A 20,895-nucleotide genomic window follows, 5' to 3' on the forward strand; every position below is an offset into this window, starting at 1 on the left:
TGACTATTGAATTACCACCTGTCAGCATAATATGGAGGAAATTCTCTGGGTGAGGATGAATTCTGTTTCTAATGTTCTTCACATGATGTCTTACTGACTTCACAGGACAACTATGTATTTTTTCTTTTCTTCTTTATTTTTTAATACAACATATGAAAATACGTGATTTTTCAAATGCTCCATGTTTTCATTTGGCTAAATGCTGGAGGAAATATTATGTCCTACAAGTTTAACAATATATTTGTAATGCAAGATTTTCTTGAATAAATGTTCTTAGAAGCTTCCCTGCTTTATTAAACCTAGTCATTCATACTGGGAAAAATGAAATATTTTCAAATGATGGCTAAACTTCAAAAAAAAAAAAAGAAGAGAGAAAAATTCCTAAAGACAAAAGTGGAATGAAAATGACTATTATAAATGTAAGCAAAATCAGAGCCATCCTGAGGACATTTGCTGGTTATAAAACTAAAAGTCAGGGATTTTTATGGTCATGTGGAGACTCCTGAAAAGGTGTTAAGCCTTGTCAATGTGAAGTAGGAATCAAGATTTCCATAAGGAGCCAGAACTTTGGAGAGTTGTGGAGCCTGTGAAAGGCTGGGGAAAAAGAAAAAAATTCAGCCCACATACAAAAACAATATGTTTAATTAACTATTTTGGCCTCAGTTCCAAATAGTACAAAATAATTCTGCCCTGGGGATTGGCAAATATAAGTATGTTTTCCAGTTACAAAACTGACTTACATGTTTGAATTTATACTGCATGCTTGGTTCAAGATCCTCTAATATGAAATACAAATTTAAAGTGATCCCTGATTAGTGACACCTTAGGTTGCTGTTGGAAACAAATACTGCTTAAAATAATTCAGGTTAAATTCAAGCATGGCAAAATGCTTCCTGCTGGGTAGGCAGCTTCAGATATTGAGATAATTGATATTGATGTTTAAATACTTAATTTAAAAGGCAAAAGATAAATAGAAATGTAATCCAGAAATAAAATATTGTGAAAAGAATCAAGCGTAATTTGAAAAAGTACCACAGAGCTACTAGAAATTATGTGCATGTAAATATCTCTGTCTATAATTAAATCTATATCTAAACTATCTGCCTACCTGACTATGGAGAAAGAGAGGGAGAGAGATTTTCTAAAGTTTAATAGAGTTATGGCAACCTGAACAAAACAAAAAACATTACTAAACAGAAACAAAAATTAATATGAAGAATTCACTAAGAATTCAACAAAGATACAAAAGTGAAAGAAAATATGAAAGAAGAGTCAACAAGCATGGAGGACAAAAATGAGAACATTCATCATGGGACTAACTTGATTGCCAGACGGATAGATGATGTAGATATAAATAAATCACAGTTGATGAGAAAATATTGAGAATTTTCCACACTGATGAAAGTCACTGGAAAACACACCAAAAACTAGACAAAATACACGAAAAGAAATAAAAAAAAATTCTGAAAACTGCCCAAAATATATGAAAACAAATATGTGTTTAAAGCAACCAGCAAAATTAATACTATATACAAAGAACAATAAATGATGTAACATGAGAATTTGCAAGACCAATAGAAAAGACTGAAATAAATTCTTCAAGTTGAAGGTCCAAGTGACTATGTTTAAACCAATACAATAGTAGATCTGGTTGCTTGATACTATAATTCAATTATCTTCTGACTACCTCTCATCTAATAGTGAAATACAGCCCTATTTTTTCCTCTAAAAAAAAAAAATTCTTCAAGTTGTGAAAAGAAAATAACTGTAAAACTGAAAATCTACCCTACGTTAAAAATATTAACTTATGAGAGTGTAAGAAAGGCCTTTCCAGAAGTAATAAATTAACTGTAAGTGTATATTTTAAATAATATAATAATTAGTTTAGATAACTGAGAATTGACCCCAAATAGAAGATACAAGAGACAAATATGGTGGGAAAATAAAATATGTATAATTATAATAATTATCCATTGTACAAAAAACTGATAATTATGTTTGTTTTTTATAACAAAAGCTCAAATTTACAGAAAATTCAAATGCATCAATAACCAATATAAATATAAAATAAAAAATTCTCCAACTGAAACAAAAGATGTTCAGAGTTTTTTTTAATAGGTCATGATAGAGCACAAAAGATTTTTAGGTATTTTTAAACAAAGTAGCATATACCTTAATTGGGGAAAAATTGTATTAGTTATAAAGACTATTATTATATGTCAAAGTTTGACTATACTAGCATGAAATGACAATTAAAAAATATATTTAAACTTAACATAGTTTTTAAATAAATGATCCAAACATTAATTTTCAGAAGCAGATGCACAAACATAAGAATACTTAAATTAAAACAAATTTGGACAGTGCTAAGAACTCTTATTAGTAATATTAATTCATCAAAGACACCCCTAAAGGCAGCATTATATGGGCCACGAAGTAATATAAATTATTTGCCACACATTTATCCAATAAAATTTATAACTAAAATAAAGCTAGGGTTCTTTTAAACCAGTAGACAACCCAGACGATAAATTAGGAGAATGTTGAGCAAGGTTTTCATATAAGAGGAAATCTAAGAAGCCAATACATATTTCAAACATATGCTTAAAATTGTTAATCTTCAGGAAAATAAAAAGAAAAATCGATTGGAATAAGAAAACACCCATCAAATTCTGAAAATTGACACAGAATGGTAGTACCAAGTTTCAGTGAGGATGGGAAATAATGAGAATTTTCATATATTCTTCATAGAAATGAAGTTTTAAAAGTCACTTTCAGAGGCTAATTGACAATATTTATTATATTTGAACATTTTAATAGCCTGTCACTTACTAACTAAAATGCGTGTATATGTGCACTGAATAATATTTAAAGGAATATTTATAGCAGCATTATGCATACTAGCTAAAAGCTTATTTTCAGCAAAAGGCTAGATAAACTATGATATATCAATCCATTGACTGTTGGAATAATATACAAAATTTAAAATTAACAAATTATTGCCATATAATACATAGAGAAGTCTCACAAACATAATATGTCAAGCCATGGAAAAATGCATAATCTATGAATTTCATAAAACAGTCAAAAATAACCTATGCAACTGAAATCAGAATAATGGTTCCTTTTTAGAAGTGGTGTGTAGGCTTCTATGGTAATGGCAATATTCTATTAATCATGTGTTTGATGGTTAAATAATAACCACTTTTATGCACTTATGATTTGTACACTTCTTGTATGTATGTCTTACATTAACAAAAACTGTTAATTAAGCCATATATAAATCAAACGATAATAAAAACGCAATGGACATTGTAATAGCAACAATATTGGTCACACGTTACATAACATGTCTGTAATTTATAGATCAAGTGAATACAAAACCAAAAGTTTGTACCAAAGTGAAAAGTTTACACAGAAGATTGAACAATCAAAAGAATGAACATAATTATAATAATAAAACACGCAAATTATAATAATTGAATACCTACTATGCAAGTCTTAATAAAATTTAAAGAATTAGGCTATATTTTCTCAACATAAGGGGATTCAAGTGGTGATCCATGACAGAAATAACTATAGAAATAAATACAAAAATCAATTACAAATATATAGACCTATTTTTAAGTAACCAGTCAGTCAAAGAAAACATGATAAATTATACTGGATATTTATTTAAAAATTGGAAAAATTATAATGTAATATAAGCAGAAGTTTAAAATCTATTTATTAACATCAGCAGGCATGGTTTTACATTTCCAAACATGAACAATGTGGCCAACACAATATTGAGAATGACATTAAAATCATTCATATGCCTTCATGAACAATTAAAGAATAAAATTAACAAGATAAACATCAAAACAGAAGAGTATTTTGCACTATTTGCATAATAAACAAAAAGAAAATAATAAACACCAGATATTAATATAATATAATAAAATATAAAATACAGGAATGCTTCACTTTATCGCTTATCACTTTATTGTACTTAGGATATAGTATTGCATGTGTTACAAACTGAAGTAGAGTGGCAATCCTGCATTAAGAAAGTCGATCAACCCCATTTTTCTAACAGCATGGGCTCACTTGGTGTCTCTGCTAGATCTGTTAATTCTCCTAATATTTATAGTTTTTTCTATTATTAAATTTATTATGGTGATGTTGGATCAGTGATCACGGACACTATTTTTGTAATTGTTTCTGAATCCCGTATTATGTCAGTATAAGACAGTGAACTTAGTTAATAAAGCAGTGGCAGGTTTTAAAAGGATTAACTTCAATTCTGTAAGAAATTCTATGGTGGATAAAATACTAGTGGCTTTAGATGATACAAAGGAATCTTTTGTAAAAAGAAGAGTCAATCGATGCAGCAAACTTAATTGTTTTATTTTAATAAATTGTCATAGACACCCCAACCTTCAGCAGCCACCACCATGATCAGTCAGCAGCCATCAACATCAAGGCAAGACCCTCCCATAAGCAAAAAGAATACGACTGGCTAAAGGGTCATTTAATCATTATTATTTTTTTAATGAAGTATTTTAAAGTGTGTGCATTTTTTAAACATAATCCTTACTCACACTCGATAGACTATAGTGTAAAAATAACTTTTATATGCACTGAGAATCCAAAACATCCATGTAACCTACTTTAATGCAACATTGGCTTTCTTAGAGTGGTCCAAAACCAAACCCAGAGTATCTCCGAGGTTTTCCTGTACAGAGCTTCAATATAATAAATATTTAAATATTTGAAAATGTGCTTAATAGATAACCTTTTAACAATATTGATCAATAAAAATTGAGATATAAATTAGTACAAGTAACGATAATAATGATGTGAGAGGTATCATTTCAGGTTAAAATGCAATAAAAATAAATTTGAAAACTTAGAAAAGTATGTTATAAAATGGCATAATTATTTAATAATATTCAATGTAGAGCAGAAGCCCTAAATTGTTTTGTGACTCTTACACACACTTAATTTCTAGTTATCACTGAGCATAAATAGTTTTCAAAGAAGCATTTATCAAACATTCAAGAAAATAATAACTCTGATTAGTTTTAAAATTATTTTAGAGAATAAGACAAAAAGAAATCCACAATGCATTGTCTGAGATGAAAATACAGTTTACTACTTAACTGAGATTATAAGAAAGGTAAGTTACTACACATTATAAACCATAAATTCAGATTAAAAACCTTGTATACTAGCAAACTGAATGCACAATTACATAAAATATGCATTAAGAACAAGTTGTGAGCGTATAATAATGCAAGTAAATTTCTTAACATATTCACACTATTTGTGCATGTAATTTGTTGAAATAATGTTGTAAGGGAGAAACCCATAGATCCTGTCAGTGAAATTTTTTTCTATTTTTATTATATTTTTAAATAAATTTGACTGTGTATATTTGAAGTTTACAACACGATGTTATGGCATACATGTCGATAGTAAATTGGCTACTATAGTGAAGCAGATGTATATATTTGTCATTTCACAGAGTTATGTTTGTTGATGAGAATAACAGCTAATATTTATTTATTTAAAAGAAAATCGCTAATACATTAGAATCTCATAAACTATAATCCTCATTACATTAGAGCTCTAGACTTACATCTGCTACCTGAATGTACCTTTCTGCCTAATCTCATTTCCTACAGCCTCACCACCGCGGTAACCATTTTTTTTTTATTTTTTATGTCTATGTATTTGTATATATTTGACTTTGACTGTTTTTTTCAGTTTTTACATATAAGAGATACCACATAGTATTCTCTCTGTGTCTGGCTTCTTTCACATTTCATAATGTCCTCCAGGTGAACCATGTTGTGGCCAATGGCGGGATCTGCTTTTCTTTCTTTCTTTCTTTCTTTTTTTTTTTTTTTTTGAGACGGAGTTTCGCTCTTGTTACCCAGGCTGGAGTGCAATGGCGTGACCTCGGCTCACCGCAACCTCTGTCTCCTGGGTTCAGGCAATTCTCCTGCCTCAGTCTCCTGAGTAGCTGGGATCACAGGCGTGCACCACCATGCCCAGCTGATTTTTCGTATTTTTAGTAGAGACGGGGTTTCACCATGTTGACCAGGATGGTCTCGATCTCTTGACCTCGTGATCCACCCGCCTCGGCCTCGCAAAGTGCTGGGATTACAGGGGTGAGCCACCGTGCCCGGCCCAGGATCTGCTTTTCTAAGACTAAATAGTATTTACATATTCATATATATGTGTGTGTATATAAATATATATAATATATATATATAACATTTGAGTATATCAAGAAAATGTATGTATGTATGTGTGAATATATATATATATATATATATACACACACACTACACTTTCTTTATTCATCCATTAATGACAATTGTTTCTATACCTTGGCTATTGTGAATGATGCTGCAATACATAAATGCAGACATCTTTATGTGGTGGTGATTTTCTGGGCATTTACCCAGAAGAGTGATTGCTGTCATATAGTAGTTCTATTTTTTGTTTCTTCAGAAACCTCCATACTGTTATGTAATGGCTGTACCAATCTACATTCCCACCAACAGTGTTCAAGGGTTCCCTTTTTCCACACCCTCAGCAACCTTCGTTATCTCTTGTCTTTTAACAGCTGTCCAGCCTGTTATGGGGTAATACAGTGGTTTTAATATATATTTTTTCTGATATTGCAGATATTGCATTATATTGTTTATAGCTTTGGCCTTTCTGAGTTTTTAATGCATACTGCATAGGGCAACTCATTGCCATTTTTTGACATACGATATTGACACAATATTGTATGTATAACACAGTATTATATGTATCCGTTAACCATTTTTATGTCTTCTTTGCAGACTCTCTGTTCAAGTTCTTTCCCATTTTTAAACTGACTTCTTTATTTTTCTGCTATTGAGTGGTAAAGATTATGTATACCTTTTGGATATTAGCCTATTATTAGATATGTGGACATGGCTTGCAAATATTTTTTTCCATATTGTAGGTTGGCGTTTCATTTATTGATTGTTTCTATTGCTGTGGAAAGGGCTTTTGGTTTATGTAGTCCAATTTATTTATTTATTTTTGCTTTTGTAGCCTGAGCCTTTGGTGTGATAGCAAAAAATCATTGCCAATACCAAAGTCAAGGAGCTGTTCTCTTGTGTCCTTTTCTAGGAGTTTCATAGTTTCAGGTTTTATATTTAGATACTTCCTCCATTTTGAGGTGATCTTTGTGTCTGGTATAAGATAATTTTCTTCTTTTGCCTGTGGAAGTCTGGTTTTTCCAGCAGCATTTCTTGAAGAGAGTCATTTTCATATTCTCTCCTTTTTCTATTACGTCTTTGAAAAAAAAAATGTGTTGATCAGAAATGTTGGGATTTATTTCTGTACTTTCTGTCCTATTCCATTGATTTATATTTCTTTTTTTATTCTATTACCAAACCGTTTTGATTACTGTATGTTTGTAATACAATTTTTAATCAGGAGGTGTGAGGTCTGCAACTCCAGAACTCTTCAACACTGTTGATGTCACGAAATACAAGGAAATCTGAGAAACTTTCATAGACCAGAGGACACGAGAACATGACAACTAAAGGCAAAGTGCTACCCTGGATTGAACCTAGTATCAGAAAAAGGGTGTTAATGGAAAAAAATGCTGAATTCAAATATTTTCTAGAGTTTAGTTAAGAGTAATGTATCAATGTCAATTTCTTAATATTGGAAAATGTATCATAGTAATGTAAGATATTGATAAGGATACTAGATGAGGGGTATATAGGAACTCTTTGAACTACCCTTGCAACTTTTCTGTAAATCTAAATTTATTTAACAATGAAATACTTATTTTTTAAAAAATTGAATCCTGACATCATATGCCAAGAAAAAAAAAGAAAAAAAACAAATGGCAACATGTTGCCATATGTAGTATGCATTTAAAAGTCAGGTAGAGAGGTCCAAAGCTATGAACACTATTACACCAAAAACAAAACATAAAAAGCTTATAAAACAAATTATAAGATGTTCAATCCCATTAGTAATTATAAAATTATATATTCAAACCATTATGAGATATATTTTCACACCCATCATGCTGACAGGAAATAAAATATCATATGTTGTGAGAAAGCAGGACACTAATCTCTTTAGTTGTAGGTAAAATACTCAGTGTAAATATACAGAGGAGATAACTGGCAAAATGTAGTAAAATCAAAGATCCTTTGAATTTGTAAGTCAACCATGTACTCCAAGAGTGTATATTAGAGAAGTAGAAGTATGCACAGGACATGTGTACCCAAATGTTCATGGCATTGTTTGTTGTGAAAGAAATAAAGTCGAAACCTACCTATATAGTTATTGACAGAGATTATTGAAAAACTATAACAACATTTTATACATATTCATATAATGAGATACTGTGAAGCAGTGAATATAAATGAAATAGCACAGCACATAACAATGAATATGAACTTTATATACATAATTTTGCTAGGATAAGTTTCAGAAAGTATATATAATGGGTTCATTTTCCCTAAAGTTCAAAACATACAAAATAGCATCACAGCATGCTTATAAATGTATACATATACAGTAAAGTTAGAGAGGATGAATCAGAGTGATACACATAAAATTAAGCAGAGGAGACATCTCTGCAGAGTAAGTAGGGAATTAGATCAGGAAGATTTTAATAGTATTGGCAATGTTAATTTATTAAGCTGGCTGATGGACATACAAGTGTATATTATTTTATTACTGATATATTTTGCTTGTCCTTAATTTTTGATAACCCATACACTTCAGTTACATATGTTACATCCCCCTAGCCATTTTATCTGCTCCTCTCTTAACATGATTCCATTCAATGCCTCTCTGAAAATATTTTACAAGAATTACATATGACAATACAACTTTTAATAGCTTAAAATATGTCATATGTTTGTACCTGTGTGCATAAATTCCATTAAATATGTTAAAAGTGAAATACATTTTTTCTTTCATGTTGTGTTATTATTGATCTTGCCATTAAAAATATTTATAAACATTTTTCATGCATGTTAATGTGTATTACTACCTGTGACTATTTTTCTATAACTGATTTTTAATACAAGCTAGAAATAATAATAATAATAAAGAATAAATTCTGACCCTGAATAGTTAATGATCCTGCTGCATGGTGTATCTCCTGGCAATGTTCAGAAATTGTCCTTCAATAGGCTTCTCATTGTGACATTCATACATTCATGAATTTACTGTGGTTCAGGATCTGACCCTTTATTCGCAGAGACAGAAAACTGATTGTATAATTACATGTAGAATAGATCCACATCTCACTTGTGAACTAACTTAATCAAGTTCTCTAAATTGATCTATGAAGCCAGAACAACAATTTACCAATTGAAAATAGAAATATAACTGTTAAGTGAAGGGAATCATTTACCCATATTAGTAGTTCATCCTCTCCCTTAATGCAGATACAGATAAGGAAAAATAGTAGAATGTGATTGTTTTATGAGTATTTTAGAAACTAAATTAATAGATTAATTTTATATGTATTGGCATCGAGAATAGGAAAGCTTAATATTTTATGCAATATATTACTAGGTCAACTTTGCTGATGAAATATTAATATTTAAAATATATTGTCTAAGATTCATTCTTCCCTGATCAGAAATAGAATTGAAACAACCAACGTTTGCTTCTGTAAGTCCCTTTTTCCACACTCCCATGATTGATACTTCATGCTTCTGAGTGACATATGGTTTTTGGAAATAAGGTAATGCATTCAGCCAAATTACAACTATGCCTTTGAAGTCTGGGACCTTGTCTGCCTTTGAGGTGACTTTGTATAAATGGCCTCTGATACACTGTGTTGATTTTCCAATATAACTCTCATAGGACATCTTATATTCTTTGTTTCTTCTTTGCATCTGATATCTGTCATCCAACATAATGGCTATCACTTCCAGTTTTTTGTTGGCTGCAATTGTAATCATGCAAGTCATTGATAAAAATGTAAAACAGAGCAGGGCAAAAATTTCTGTTGCATGCTGCTAGAATCTGTATTCTCTTGTGACAGACTTTCAGTAATTATAGCTCTTTCTGAACATGATCAACCATTAACAATGCCACCCAGATGCCTTGTCTTCCAACAAAATGAATGTTTGTTTTCAAGGACATCATGTGAGACCTTGTGAAATGCCTTTCTGAAATCCAGATGAACTTCATCCAATAATTTAACAAAATTAATTGTTCAGTAAACTTACATAGAGTAAAATACGTTGATCTTGAATGATCTATTTTGTGTATCCATATATTTTTGGTGGGTGCTTTTTATTTTAAGAGCATAATGTTATTTACTTGTTTAAAAATAATTGTTTTTTAGTGTATCTTCTTTCATGGTTGATCACATTCTAAAATGCATATGGTTGTAAAAGGCTTCTTGGGCCATGCAGGTAGAGATCTGTGAATTACACGGGACCATTATGTCTGTCCTCCTTTCCAGTTTGCACTCTGTCATCAAATCTGGAAATCATCCATTTCATCTGCTTCTGTTGCCTATGTTCTCGTAATTCACCATCCACTATGGTGTCAGAAAAATCTGCAAACTAGGTATCATAGACTAAATTGTATCAACCTAAAATTTATAGATTGAAGCCCTAATTGCCAGTATGAATGTAATTGGAGACATGCCTTTAAGGATGCAATGGAGAGTAAATAAGCTTTTAAGGGTGGGCCCTAATTCAATAGGACAATGTCCCCATAAGAAGAAACAGACACCAGGAGAGCATGCACACAGAGAAAAAAGACCAGGTGAAAACACAATGAGAAGGTGGCATTCTGCAAACCAAGGAGAGTGATCTCAGAGAGACCAGCTCTGCCCACATCTTTGCCTAGATAGATGTCTTTTTTTTCCCTCAAAAAAACAGACAGACACACACACACAGGTGCGCGCGCACACACACACACAAACACCTGTGCTTTTACATCATATTTTTCTTAATAAACTACTTTAAATTATGAATTTTCATTATTCATTATAAAGCCTTTTTTCCTCTAGTAAATAGTGGTATTACTTTCATGGCACCAATCAATCTAATCAGTATAATGCAAGTAAATATTCTCCTTACTTTCTATCTAGAATATGTACACCTTGAGCACAGGGATTTGGCTTTACTGATACTTTTTTCTTAATGTTTATCACAATTTTTCTCAACTAACATAGAATATAATTGAGCATTGTGTTTAACTGAATAAATTTTATTTTGATATATTTTTTGTTATCAAACCATAGCATTATTCAGTATTTTCTGAGAACTAAAAAAAAAAAGTGTTTTCTAAGATTTCTACATACCTAAGAAAGCATAGGAGTAGGAGAGGTGGAAAGGATTATCTCTGGGAAGAGTATCTTTGGCAAATAAAGTGAATATAAGGAATTCAGATGAAAGGATGTTAGATTATCTGCAGTGGAATTGTCAAATTAGTCATTAAGGAAAATAAATGTGATAAAAACATTTTGAAATATTCATCAATTTTCCTCTGCCATTTCTCATATTCTGTGTCAATTTCCCGTTTATTCATCTGATTTCTCTTTGGGAATTACTTCCTTCATTCTCCGGCTTCTTGAATCAATCAACTATTATTCAACTTGTGTTTTAGGGTGATAACCTTGTGGGCCACATATGTGAGAATCAGTACAATAGATGGAGACACGTGGAGATGTAAGAGAAACGAGGAAGCAGAAGACAGAGACCTCTAACCAGAATGAGCAGGGCTGCTGTCAAAAACGGTGTTTTGGCAACACAAAGATCCACCTGTCCGGGTATAAATCCGGCATATATTCCTTTGAACTGAGTAAATCTAAGGATTACTGGATTATTTATGGTAGCAATATGGGATTTCTTGTTATTGAAGACATGTATATGGTTGGCAATTAATTACAAAAGAAAAAGAGATGTGGCCATATTTATTTACAATCATATCAGATGTATCTGGTCATACAAGTTAGATTGCTAATACAAGCTTTTCGACATTACCCTAGCCACATTGAAGGGATAGTCTAGTTAGAAATTCCTGGAGGTGATAAGGATTAATAGTGTTGCTTATGAATAAAAACCATCTTTTTTTCTTTATTATTTGTACATAAAAATGGGATCAACAGTACCAAAAATGAAAAAACAAACTTTAAAAATTCTAAAGAAAAAGAAATCTCAAATAAACTTTAGGCATTCTAATGAGCTACCTCTCCTAATGTTTCTTTTTTTACTACAGTGTTTATCTGTGTACAGATGCAATTTAAAAGTTATAATTACAGAATAGATACAATTAGATATGTTTTCATTTCAAACGACAAAAACTGTTCACATTTTATGACATGTTACCAGAGAGTCGTTTGAAAACGTGATGACTAAAGAGACTTACCATCATAGAAAGTGAGAATAAATTAAAACAAACAAACAAAAACAAGAACTCAAAATTCTAGTGTCATGGAAAAAGTAATGAAAATTTAATTAAGGAAACTAATTAAAATGAAATATTTCATAGTGAAGATGATTAAATAATATGGATGTGCCAATGCTGAGGTGGTAAGACATCCAATTATCCAAGTCAAAAATATCTAGTACAAAAATGGATCAATCAATCTAGGCAATTTGTTCAAATATAACTTTTTCTTTGTGAGTGTAAAATAGTATACAGTGCACATCATAAATATTGTGGTTACATTTCAGTGCTACGGAAACTATCTCCACTTATGAGATATATACGTCCATATTCATAAAGTTAATACATATATATATTTAGAATATATATGTGTGTATATTTATATAAAAACTGGTAATAGGCATGTATATGGTAATAGCCATTAGCTTCATTTGAATATAACTTGAATCAATGTATCTATTAATGGTGAAGCATCACTACCAAAAAATAGGTAAAATTGCAGGCAATTATGATAAAAACTTTATTATCTTTAACATTTGATTCAAAATTCAGTTACCTATAGTAAATTGTAACTAGTTACCTCATTTGTCAGACGTCAATTACATAATATGGGTTAAGTAGTTTCAGAATTGCCAGGCATTGTGCAGACTTAAAAAAATATCATTGAGGTGTTTGACAGCACAGAGGTCAATTGAAAAGTTGTAAAGTTCGGCCGGGCGCGGTGGCTCAAGCCTGTAATCCCAGTACTTTGGGAGGCCGAGGCGGGTGGATCACGAGGTCAAGAGATCGAGACCATCCTGGTCAATATGGTGAAACCCCGTCTCTTCTAAAAATACAAAAAATTAGCTGGGCACGGTGGCGCATGCCTGTAATCCCAGCTACTCGGGAGGCTGAGGCAGGAGAATTGCCTGAACCCAGGAGGCGGAGGTTGCGGTGAGCCGAGATCGCCCATTGCACTCCAGCCTAGGTAACGATCGAAAATTCTGTCTCAAAAAAACAAAAAAGAAAAAAAAAGAAAAGAAAAGTTGTAAAGTTCTAAGTACTAATATCGAGTGAAATTTTTAAATCAGGTAAACTTGCACTTTGTTGTTATCCAATGCAGTTAAGTAACACTGAGAATAAATAAAAATAGAAAAGAACGTAACATTAAGCATAGAAGGAGACAGAGGTGGGGTGCATGTGTGTGTGTGTGTGTGTGTGTGTGTGTTGTTTGTGTTTGTCCATGTGACAGCCTGAGGAACACTGAGATATGAATTTGTATAATCAGGTCGTAGTCTTGCTTTTTAAAAATATTTTATGGTTTAATACTGAGAAAGTCATGGACTCTGATTTTGGTTTCTATCTATATACAGACAACTTCACTAGATCATATCTAAAATCTCTGTTAGCTTTCTGACTCAGCATTTAAATATTAATGTGTTTTATTTTGAATAATGAAAGCTATAAAATACAAGCAATCTACTTTCATCTCTCATGAGGTGTGGGGTTTTTTTTTTGCAGTGTCAAATTCTAGCAAGACATGTTATTTTCATGACATGTATTGACACTGCATTAATCAATCAGCTTTAAAACCTAAAGATCCCAATTCAGTGTATGTACTTTTTTAAAAAATATGCTAAATTAAAATCATCTCACTACAAAAGATAATGTCTAACAGGAACAATCTGTTGTTTTTTCTCATATAATTTAAACATCATATAGCGTGAAATAACAGAAGAGACTTGCTTCTGTCCTAATACAGTATTCAGACAAAGTTTCCTTTGTTTTATTGCATACTGAGTGATTTGGCCTCTATTGAAAAGCAGTTCAGAAAATCTCAGAGGAGGATAATGTCTGTTGATGATAACTGACGCTGGCTTCCATGGAAATGCTAATTTGGTAGCAGTTGCTGTCCATCAGTCGCTTTGAGTTATTGTTCCAGCGCTTCTAGATGCAATACGTGATGGCTGATGAAAGTTCCCACTACAGTAATTAGACTGTCTTCAAAGAAGAGAGGGTTGTTAACTTAGGCTAGGGTAAACAAGCTCGAAGCAGGAAAAATCATCATAAATAACTTTAAATGATTCAACAAAGAAGTGACTTCAGGAAATCCTTCTTGTTCTCATTTTCATAAAAGAAGAGAACAGAGGTTGAACAAAATCAGCAAATCATATGGTGTATAACAAATTGAACCATTCTGGTTTGTCTATATATTTACTATAGTTAAAAAAAGTTAAAATTGTATGTCTATTAGTATCATGCATGCTTTAATAGAGTAGTTCTATGAGGCATAAAAGTTTTAAATCTCTGATGCTATGAAATTTTTCTGTAGAGGTGGATTACTTAGTAAAATATAAATGTATTCTAATTGTTTTTATTTCACTAATTAAGAAATACAACTCTGATAGCAGGAACAATGTTTGGAATACAACAATTAATCTTTAAAAATTAGATTCTTGTCTTTCACTGTTGTTCGATGTCTTAAAATCAGAGTCAAAACAGAGCAAATGCTATGGTTTAAGCTGCAGTAGCCACTCAGCTGAGATTTGAGGTACAAATAAAAAAACTAATTAATGATCAGGGCTTTAATTCTGAGTTATGTAATTCAAATTGTCTAGATACTGAAAATCTTCTGGTGAGAACATATGAAGGATATGAATATATTTTACAAGGCTAAAAATGCTTGTTCTAAGTTCTCATTCTGTAGAAACTCTAGTTCTAGAGAACTGCTTTGTGAATATTTACGAACTGCTTCACAGTTACATCCCTATCACTGGTTACTGAAAACCTGTGATTATAAGAACTGGCAAACAGTTGCTCCCTGCCTGTTGTATCAAAGATTTTTGGAAAAACAGGCATTAATATGGCAAGTGTTTATACCATGTTGTGGAAAAAGATGGATTTATGCAGCCACAAGAACCTTTACCTGTTATTTTGTTTCCAAACTAATTCTCAGAACTTGAAATAATTTGGGACTGAGCAAGTGGACAATACAAATAACACATTTATGAACATTCGATTCCTGTTTCAAACTTTATATTTGTATTTAAAATAATTATTGATTTACCTCATCCAGGAATATAATATTTGATAAGTATAAATAATTAGAAAGATAGATATGCTTCTGTATTTATGTATAAGCATTTTTATATATACTTAAAAAGACAAAAATGATAATGCTGGGGATGACTATGGAAAACATTATTTAGAGACACAGTATTGTTTATGATAAGAATTTTACTGCTCCTATAATCTAATTTCTTCAGTAATCAAACTGCCCCAGAATTTGGTGGCATAAGGCAAGCATGTTATTAAGCTAAGAGGATCTATGCGAGAAGCACTCACCATCAAAGAGATGGCTTGCCTCTTCTCCTTATGGCTGAGACCTTAGCTGTGAAGACTCAAAAACTGAGTAACTTCATGTATGGGACTTGGACTTATCTGGACGTTTCTTCAAACACATTTCAGCCAGTTGATTCAGAATGATAGGAACAACTGGGCTTATTTGAGATTGTCATCAGGATGCCTGAACATGGCTTGACTTGTTTATACTCATTATTGTAGCTAAATTCCCCATATCTGATCTCAAGCAGTTAAGTAGATAGAATACGTTCTAGTGTTGAATAGCACAGTAAGATAACTATATTAGGAAAATCTATTGTCTGTTTTAAAATGGCTAGAAATAGATTTAGAATCTCCCCAAAACAAAGAAACAATAAATGTTTGAGGCGCTGCATATCCTAAATACCCTTATTTGATCACTACACATTATATGCATGTATCAAAATATCACATGTGACCCAGAAATGTATAAAATCTTTATGTGTTAAAGAAAAATAAAATGAAAGAACAAGACAGGAACTGCATCCCCTTTATAATCTAATCTTGAAAGTCACATAAAGTCACTTCCATCAAACTCTGCTGCTCAAAGAAGTCACTTTACCTAAATTCAAGGATAAGAAACATAAACCTCACAACTTTAAGGGATAATATTAAATAATATTATTGTCAGTTTCTTTTAAAAAAATTATCACACTGCTGATACCCCAAAGATGGCTGTGGTACTTTAGGCATTATCATGCAAGGACTTTAGTAAAAATGTGAGATTCCTTTCCCCACAGCTTCTTTACAGTTTACTGTCCAATCTATTTTCTATTTGACTTATAAGGTGCTTTTAAATTATGTAGGGAAGAAGTACTGCTCCATATGACCCCTACTAGAAAAAGTGAAATTCCTTCATTTATTCAGGGTTCTAGAACCCATACAGAAACTTTTTAATGTTAGCTACACTAAACTCTTAAAAATCTCTAACTTCAGGAAAATTAATATAAAGTTGGTTTGATTTGATAAACTTTACATGGCTCATTAATACAGTCAGTGTTTTTTAAAAGTTTTGGAAATTGATAGTTTAAGTTGAGCTTTAAAAAAGCTTTAAAAAGAGATGGAGTTTGGTGGAATAGGGGAGAGTTACACTTAAATACCTACAATTTCTGATGCCCTTTGAAGAAACATTTCTTTATTGGACTAATATGCAGAATTATCCAAGGTAATAAAACCGGCCCATCATGCTCTCAGCCATATTTCTGTCCTCATCTAACATGTGGATAACCATGTAATATTTTTGGCTAACAGAGCTATAGAAGACATGTAAGATAAAATAATGACGCTATAAGGAAAAAATCAAGAAAACAAAACAAAGTAGAATTTCTACTGACACATGTCCACAAAATTATGTTTATGTGTTTTCATGTGTGCCAAAGAGTAACCTTAAATATGTATCATTATGTATTAGTTCATTGTTCACACTGCTAATAAAGACATACCTGAAATTGGGAAGAAAAAGAGGTTTAATTGGACTTACAGTTACACATGGCTGAGGAGGTGTCAGAATCATTGTGAGAGGTGAAAAGCATTTCTTGCATGGCAGTGACAAAAGAGAAAAATGAGAGATGCAAAATTGGAAACTGTTGATAAAACTGTCAGAACTCATGCGACTTTTTAGTACCATGAGAACAATATAGGTGAAACTGCCCCCATGATTCAAATTATCTCCCACTGGTCCCTCCCACAACACATAGGAATTATCAGAGTGCAATTCAAGATGAGATTTGGGTGGGGACACAGAGCCAAACCATACATTTCACCCTTGGCCCCTCCAAATCTCATGTCCTCACATTTCAAAACCAATTATGCCTTCCCAACAGTCCTCCAAAGTCTTAAACTCATTTCACCATTAACTCAAAAGTCCACAGTCCAAAGTCTCATTTGAGACAAGGCAAATCCCTTCCACCTATGAGCCTGTTTAATATCAGAAGCAAGCTATTTACTTTCTACATGCAATGGAGGTACAGGTATTGGTAAATACAGATATTCCAAATGGGAGAATATGGCCAAAACAAAGGGGTTACAGGGCTCATGCAAATTCGAAATCCAGCAGGGTAGTAATTCTAAAGCTCCAAAATGATCTCCTTTGACTCCAGGTCTCACATCTAGGTCACACTGATGCAACAGATGGGTTCCCACAGTCTTGGGCAGCTTCGCTCCTATGGCTTTGTAGGGTATAGCCCCCCTCCTGGCAGCTTTCACAGGCTGGCATGGAGTGTCTGTGGCTTTTTCAGGTGCATGGTGCAAGCTGTCGGTGAATCTACCATTCTGGGGTCCAGAGGACAGTGGCCCTCTTCTCATATTTCCACTGGGTGTGCCCTAGTAGGGACTCTGTGTGGGAGCTCCGATCCCATGTTTTCCTTCTGCACTGCCCTAGCAGAGGTTCTCCGTGAAGGCCCCGCCCCTGCCCCAAACTTCTGCCTGAGTATCCAGGTGTTCCATACATCTTCTGAAATCTAGACGGAGGTTCCCAAACCTCAATTCTTGATTTCTGTGTACCTGCAGGCTCAACACCACATGGAAGCTGCCAAGGTTTGGGGCTTGCAACCTTCTGAAAACATGAGCTGAGCTGTATCTTGGCCCCTTTTAGCAATGACTGGAGTGGCTGGGACACAGGGCACTAAGTGGGCTGCACACAGCATACGGACCCTGGGGCTGGCACTCACAACCATTTTTTTCCTTCTAGCCTTCTGGGTTTGTGATGGGAGGGGCTGCCATGAAGACCTCTGACATGCCCTGGAGACATTTTAACCACTGTCGAGGATTAACATTCAGCTTCCTGTTATTTATGCAAATTTCTGCAGCCAGCTTGCATTTCTTCTTAAAAAATGGGGTTTTCTTTTCTACTGCAATATCAGTCTGCAAATTCTCTGAAATTTCATGTTTTGTTTCTCTTTCAGAAAAGAATGATTTTACCAGTACCCAAGTAACCTTTTGAATGCTTTGCTGCTTAGGAATTTCTTCCACCAGATACCCTAAATCATCTCTCTCAAGTTCAAAGTTCCACAAATCTCTAGGGCAGGGGCAAAATGCCACCAGCCTCTTTGCTAGAACATGAGTCACCTTTGCTGCAATTGCTAACAAGCTCCTCATCTCCATCTGAGACCATCTCAGCTTGGACCTACTGTTAATATCACTATCAGCATTTTTGTCAAAGCCATTCAACAAGTCTCTAGGAGGTTCCAAACTTTCCCACATTTTCCTGTCTTCTTCTGAGCCCTCCAAACTATTCCAATCTCTGCCTGATACCGAGTTTCAAAGTTGCTTTCAATTTTTCGATGTCATTTCAGCAATGCCCCACTTCAGTTGTACCAATTTACCGTGTTAGTCCATTTTCACAGTGCTGATAAAGACATACCCAAAACTGGGAAGAAAAAGATATTTAACTGTGCTTACGGTTCCACATGGCTGAGGTGGACTCAGAATGATAGCGGGGGGGAAACACATTTCTTACATGGTGGTGGCATAAAAAAAAAAAATGAGAATGATACAAAAGCGGAAATCCCTGATAAAACTGTCAGATCTCAGCTGAGCCCAGTGGCTCAAGCCTGTAATTCCAACACTTTGGGAGGCCGAGGCAGGTGAATCATGAGGTCAAGAGATCGAGACCATCCTGGTCAATATGGTGAAACCTGTCTCTACTAAAAATAGAAAAAATCAGCTGGGCATGGTGGCATGTCCCTGCAATCCCAGCTACTCAGGAGGCTGAGGCAGGAGAATTGCCTGAACCCAGGAGGCGGAGGTTGCGGTGAGCCAAGATGGCGCCATTGCACTCCAGCCTGGGTAACAAGAACGAAACTCCGTCTCAAAAAAAAAAAAAAAAATGTCAGATTTCATGAAACTTATTCACTACCTTAGGAAGAGTATGGGGGAACCATGATTCAAATTATCTCTCACCAGATCCTTCCCACAACATGTGGGAATTATGGGAGAACAATTCAAGGTGACATTTGGGTGGGAATACAGAGCCAAACCATACCACATTATTTTTACATAAATATTGTGTGTGGTACTTAGTTAAGTCTCACATTGGAAGAAAGAAAAGAATTGATAATTTATAATTTCATTGTATACTTTAAATCATTACAGCCTATATGATATTTTTAAAAAACAGAGTGTTAAATATTCCTATTGTTTATTATGCAAAATATTCCACTAAGAAAACAATACTGGGCAACAAACAATGTAACTTTAGCTTTCCTACATCAATTGGACTAGCATAAAGGAGGCTTAATCAATTCAAATATTTAGCTCAGAGAAAGCTATAATAATGTGCCCTAAAAATGCATTTCTGGTAGATTAGAAAAATAAACTTCATAATGACCATGTTAAGACAAGTATTTAATCTGCTATATTATCATTATTGGAATTTTAGTTGTTTAACCTAGAACAGTCAGTACAGTCAACAATTTATGAGAAGAGTGCAATGTAGAAAATTAAAATTAAAATCAAAAGCTAAATAAATCTTAAGGCAGGAATTAGAGAAGAGGTTTTCAATTGGGTTTTTATAATAAACTATAATGTTTTAAAGACTACAGATTCCAGGTTTCATCTTATATAGATTCTATTTCAAAAATCTCTCTGTTCACTCCTACCACTTCCTTAGGATTTGGACACAGGCTAGTGTTTTGAGCACTATGCCATTGAGGGACTCACATTTCAAAAGTGTTTATCCAGTAAGTACCATATGCTAAGGGTTGGAGCTTGAAGTGAGAGCAAATGGATGGGAACCTTCCTGTCCTTAAAGAACTCAGTCCACTGAAGGAAACAGACAAGTAGAAAAATGTTTGCAATTTAATACTATAAGTGCTATGTCAGTGTACCCGGGGAGTATTTAAATTAAACTGAGGAAGAGAAGAGTATTGAATGTTCCTAAAGGAAAGACACCAGACACTGACCTGATTCTTAAAGCTGAAACGAAAGGGTAAGACATTTAATAAAGCAGGAGGGGGAAATAAGTCTAAACAAATAAACAGACCTCAGAAGCTTAAGGACTTTCCACACCATTCTAAGGAAACTGGCCTTTATTCTAAAAAGAAGAAAGAAAAAGAAAAAAAAATGGAGGGACCAATTTAAACTTTCTGTGTAGAATATCAGTAAAGTCATTTTGTG

The 20,895-nt window shown here is 33.3% G+C and overlaps 1 long non-coding RNA gene across 2 annotated transcripts in view; it reads right to left on the reverse strand.

Annotated features, from left to right (window-relative positions):
- Positions 1–20,895, reverse strand: part of LOC144578972 (uncharacterized) — a 202,746-nt gene that overhangs the window by 11,244 nt on the left and 170,607 nt on the right. The window contains exon 5 of one of the 2 annotated variants that reach the window (XR_013525656.1): positions 15,652–17,314. The exons of the other annotated variant lie outside the window; for it this stretch is intronic. This is a non-coding gene — a long non-coding RNA (uncharacterized LOC144578972). Of the gene's footprint in view, positions 1–15,651; positions 17,315–20,895 lie in introns of those variants that run through there. 2 annotated transcript variants of the gene reach the window in all.

The sequence above is a fragment of the Callithrix jacchus genome, chromosome 1, assembly GCF_049354715.1.
Source record: "Callithrix jacchus isolate 240 chromosome 1, calJac240_pri, whole genome shotgun sequence".
NCBI lineage: Eukaryota > Metazoa > Chordata > Mammalia > Primates > Cebidae > Callithrix > Callithrix jacchus.